The sequence below is a fragment of the Vigna umbellata genome, chromosome 9, assembly GCF_029865625.1.
Source record: "Vigna umbellata cultivar VRB3 chromosome 9, Vumbellata_1.0, whole genome shotgun sequence".
NCBI classification, from domain to species: Eukaryota; Viridiplantae; Streptophyta; class Magnoliopsida; order Fabales; family Fabaceae; genus Vigna; species Vigna umbellata.
In genome coordinates, this window is record NC_142173.1 from 28,823,117 (window position 1) to 28,829,116 (window position 6,000).

Sequence of the window (6,000 nt, forward strand, 5' to 3'; positions counted from 1 at the left end):
CAATGGAATGTAACATCTTTTTTCACCAACTCATTGAGGGGTGAAGCAAGACTAGAGAAGTTAGGAACAAATCTTCTGTAAAAGCTTGCCAACCCATGGAAGCTCCTTACTTCTCCTACATTCTTTGGAGGAGGCCAATCTTGGATGGCCTTTATTTTTTCTGGGTCCACATGAACCCCATTTTTGGTGACCACAAATCCAAGAAATATGACACTATCAACACAAAAGGTACACTTGTCAAAGTTTGCAAACAATTTGTGTGTTCTAAGAATTGTTAAAACAACTCTCAAATGTTTTTCATGAGTTTGCAAATTTTGACTATATACCAAGATGTCATCAAAGTAAACAACTACAAACTTCCCAATGCAATCCCTAAGGACATGATTCATAAGTCTCATGAATGTGCTTGGAGCATTTGTAAGACCAAAAGGCATAACTAGCCATTCATATAATCCAAACTTGGTCTTAAAGGCAGTTTTCCATTCATCACCTTCCTTAATTCTTATTTGGTGATAGCCACTTTTTAAATCTACCTTTGAAAATATTTGTGCTCCATGCAATTCATCCAACATATCATCAAGCCTAGGAATGGGATGTCTATACTTGATTGTGATGTTGTTGATAGCTCTACAATCACAACACATGCGCCACTTCCCATCTTTTTTTGGTACAAGTAACACTGGTACAGCACAGGGACTTAGACTCTTTTGAACTAAGCCTTTATCTAGCAACTCTTGGACTTGTGTCTCAATCTCCTTAGTTTCTTGGGGATTTGTCCTATAGGCTGGCCTATTAGGAAGAACTGCCCCTGGAATGAAATCAATTTGATGTTCAATTCCTCTTATGGGTGGAAGCCCTTTTGGAATTTCTTGTGGGAATAGATCATCAAATTCTTTCAAAAGTTTTTGAATGGATGGAGAAAGAGTTGAAGTCTTTGAATCACTAGATGTGCATGTAAGTGTCCCTTGACAAAGAAGAAGATATGAAGGTTGCTCAACTTGAAGTGTATTGATTAAAGTCTTTTTGTTTAAAAGGACTTCATGTTGAGTGACCTTAGGTGGCACACTTGTTTCTATACCTCCCTTTCTTTTTGACTTTTTCTTTTGATCATGTTCTTGCTTTCTTAAAATCTTCATTTGTGCTTGATCCTTAGCCACTTGGGTAGGAGTCAAAGGATGAAGCACAAACTTCTTGTCCTTTTGATGGATAGTGATGGTATTGGTTAGACCATGATGGATAGTTTGATGATCAAATTGCCATGGTCTCCCCAATAACACATGACATGCTTCCATGGGAACTATATCACATAAAACTTCATCTTTGAAGTTCCCAATGGAAAATGCCAACTTCACTTGATTCTTGACTATTATATCCCCATCTTCATTTAGCCAATGAAGTTTATAAGGTTTTGGATGGGGTATAATATCAAGTTTCAACTTCTCAACCAACCTTGTGCTACAACAATTGCAACAAGACCCACTATCAACAATGAGAGAACAATGATTTTCTTGAATTTTACATCTTGTGTGAAAGATGTTCTCTCTTTGTGATATATGTTCAAGACTTGGTTGGTTGCTAAGTATCCTTCTCACCATGAGAAGTTGTCCATCATCAGCATATATTTCCTCTTCCCTTTCTTCCTCACTCTCACTTGTACTAGTTGGGGTGTCACTTTCACTACTATAAATGTCCTTGCCTTTCAAAATAATGTTTCTTTTTGTAGGACATTGAGTAGCTACATGACCCCTTCCTAGACATTTGAAGCATTTGATTTCACTTGTTCTTGTGTGTGAGGGTGTCTCTTTCTTGGGTCTCTCTTCTATTTTGGCTAGAGGTTTAAATGGCTCTTTTTCTTTAAAAATTTTCTTTTCAAAAGTAGGTTGAACTTGAATTCTTTTAGAAGAAGATTTTCTCAAGTTTTGTTGTTCTACCTTTATACACATTTGAACAAGATCATTCAAATCTCTATAAGGTAGAAGTTCAACCCTATCTCTTATGTCAAAATTGAGCCCACTTAAAAATCTAGCTAAAGTAGTTTATGGACCTTCTACTATGCCTGCCCTCCTCATATACAACTCCATCTTTTGTCTATATTCCTCAACTGTCATAGACCTTTGTTGTAACCTTTGGAGTTTATCCATGAGTTCTCTATTGTAGTAGGAGGGAATGTGTCTCCTCCTAAGGGCAGACTTGAGATCATTCCAATAGTGGATGGGAGGGGCTTGATGTCTAAGCCTCTCTTGGACCAAGGCAGTCCACCAATACATTGCATACCCTTGAAAACTTAGGGTAGCTAGAGAGACCTTCCTCTCTTCACTCACTTGATGGCATTCAAACAATTGTTCTACCTTCATCTCCCAATCAAGATAAGCCTCTACATTGTCCTTCCCATGGAAGTGAGGCAACACCACATTGACTTCTTTAGGGGGTGGGGGTGCATGAGAATTTCTCCTATGCCTTCTAGAAGTAGAAGGCTGATGAGGGTAATAATCACCCAGACTCATAGACATCCCTCCCTCTTGAGAGTTTTCACTCTGACTTCCCCTAGACTTACTTTTCCTTATCATTCTCAACTCATCTTGAATAACAGCATTTTGAAGCTCTCTATTGGCTTTCTCTTCATTCATTTCTCTTCTTATTTCCTTGAATTCATTAACTAAAGTTTGAAGAGAAAAATGTTCTTTTTCACTATCACTAATCCTAGGAGAATGCCTTCTAGACATTATGATGGACTTAAATGTTATTCTTGAAGTAAAGACTAGAGCTTTTCACTTGAAAGCAATATTCCAGGTAAGGGAGGTGATTCACTAGGAATACTTAAGTACCAAGCCTTATCCTTGCCAAATATGCTTCTAGTTACTTACTAGAGTCCTTAGATCAAAATCACTCTTAAATCCACTTAAGTCTTAAAGACAACAAAGAAAACACAAAGCAAAGAAATAACACAACCTAACTCTAAATTCGGACCCCTAAGAGAGCTTCCTATTCGCACAAGATATATGTTATCTAGTCGAAAATTGGAAAAACAATTAAAGTGAGGTCTCTTAGGTGAGGCTTAGACTTTGGATCTAAGACACACTCACCGACTACTCAATTTTAGATTGTGAGACTTCTTTTGAATCTAGTTTCAAATGAGGGAAGAGCACTTGTGAACTCTAGCACCTCACTTGCTTGGGTTTGGAACTTACAACCAAAGAAAACCAATGGAAGTTACAAAGAAATTTGGTAAATTGGAAAGGAAAAGTTAAAAATAGGCTAAGGGACAATGTATGCAACTTTGGTTGCTCTCAAAGAACTTGAATCTACTGGATTCCAAACAATTCTCTCAGCTGCAAGGTGCCTAAACCAAGAAATTAATTTTCTACAGTATAGAATGCTGCTGCAGTCACGGTTTTTCCTTCTTCAAGGTTCAACTTCATTCACTTTTCTTCACCAATTGAACTTCCTTTGATGCTTCCACTTGTAGTGAGCCATTTGAGTTATAGTTCACCTATCCAATAAACCAATTAGTCACAGAAACTACCACCACAATTGCCAGCAAAATCACATCCAAGTGACAGCAACACCAGGACTTTTGTCAAACAGATGGTGTGCAGAGTGTTCAAAATTCAGAAAGCAAGCAATTAAGTGGCTATCAATCACGGTGGCACATCAAAATGATCTTAGGAATGGCTCTAGAACAGAATTAAAACGCAATAAAAGACTTTAAATCAGAATCACACACGAATTGGCTATGCATTGAAAATTGACAAAACTGTTTGATGAAATGCCTGAATGAATTGCACCAGATTTTTTTTTTTTTTTTTTTTTGCACCAGATTTCTGCACTAGATTTTTGCACCAGATTTTTATACACTTCAAACTTTCGAAACTGATGATGCAATGGTCCTAATTGCCTTTTAACGTTTGTAATATCTCTTTTGAATTGTTATCTTAATATCTTAAATGGACCATGGCTTTTACTGCATCTAAAAATGATGAATCAAGCAAAGTAATGCAGTGCAGAATTTGACAGAAAAAAAAAAACCAGCACAGTTTTTGGCAGCAGAGTCAATTTTTCAATGCAGAAAAATAGACCAAATGAACAGTACTGCACCTAGTTATTTTCCAATGATTCAAACATGTTTTGATGATGAATGATGACTTGTTGGAACTAATTGGATGCATCACAACTATATAAAACAGAAAATCACTACTGCAGTACCAGATTTCAGCTAACTTTAACAACTAGCATGGTCAAATTTTGATTCAAAAGTAATTCTGACTTGAAAACAGCAAGGAGGAGTTAGAAATGGTATTTGAAATTTGCACAAATGCAGAAATTCAGTGTTGATGATGATTAGCAATGATCTAATACTAACCACACACAATTAAGCAAAATTGACTCAAGGAAACTCATGCATCTCGGCCAAATGCTTGGACACTCTTGCCACATGACAAACTATTTGGAATCAACTCATTTCATCTTCCAAATGGTTCAGACAATGGATCAACCAACTGCTGTTCAATAGAACAGTAAATGACCATAAAAACAGTGGCAATGCAGCACAAAAACAGAACTGAAATGCTGTCAGGATTTTTAAAAAAAAAAAAAAAAAAACTGCACAGATTTTGAGTTTGAATGATAGATCTAAACACCTGAGCTCATTTCTGAAGTATTCATTGCTCTTACTTGGTGTAGCCACATTCAAACAACTCAGATTTTTGGTAAAACTTGGTAGAAAAACCAGATTTGATAACAAAACAGCAAAGTAACTAACAAGACTTAAGACAAAAACAGAAATGATGTTTAAATGGTAAAATAGACTCAAACAATTAATAACAGCCGAATAAAATGAAGGAAAACTCAAACAACGACAGCTAGTAGCCAATGAAATTAAGAGTAGATCCTAAACAAAGCAATGATTGATGAAACATTGCAGAATTTTTCAGAAAGCAGCAAGACAACCAGGAAATTTTTTGACAGCAGATAAATGGAAGAAAATCTGGACTCATCTCACGGTTCTAGTTAGAACCTTGCTCTGAATACCACTTGATGCATCCTAGGAGATGTGGAGAAGCAGATCCGTGAGATTGGAGGTGCAGGGAGGCTTGAACAGCTTGCGGAAACCAATGGAACAGTAGCATGGCAGCTGCAGACTTGGAGTTTTGTGAGCAGATTGATGAAGAGTTTTGGATGTGAAGCAGCGGATGTTTGGAGTTTAAGGTGAATGGATATGGAGGCTAGCTTGGAGAGGTGATTCACAACTCAGAAGGCTTCCTAGAGTGGAAGGAAGTTGCAATGGAAATCAAGCTAAGAAGTGACTCTTGGAGAAGGAATTTGCTATGCATTTCAGCAGAAATTCTTTAATACAATCCAAAAGTGATTTACAAGCTTTTCCTATGAGATTTTATAGATTAATCTCAAGGCTCTAAGCGCTCAACTTTCACGTGGCAGATCTGAACCCATGTGCTACATGTATAGCGTCTAAAACACGTGAAAATCAAGTTTTATGTGAAGAAAAACAATTACTCATGCAGCCCCATAGAAGGATAAGTACACCCCTTTTGTATAGAAATGTCCTTTTTACCCTTCTCCATGTTTTGGCAGATTTGGCATATCTTCTTGTTCTCCAATTTTCCATCCAAAGATAGCAAATAGTACTTGACCTTGAGGAGAATATTCATCTTGGAGCTTTTTGGCCATTCCTCTTGTGATGGGTCCTATGGTGTTAGACCTTCTTGTATCACTCCACTTCCTCCACTTCCTCCACTTCATCCACTTCCTCCACTTTGTCCACTTCGTCCACTTCGTCCACTTCCTCCATTTCGTCCACTTCCTCCACTTTCTCAACATCGTCGATTTCCTCCACTTCCTCCACTTCATTCACTTCATCCACTTCATCCACTTCATCCACTTCGTCCACTTTGTCAACTTCGTCCACTTCGTCCATTTCTTCCACTTCCTCCACTTCCTCCACTTCTTCCACTTCGTCCACTTCCTCTACTTCCTCCACGTCGT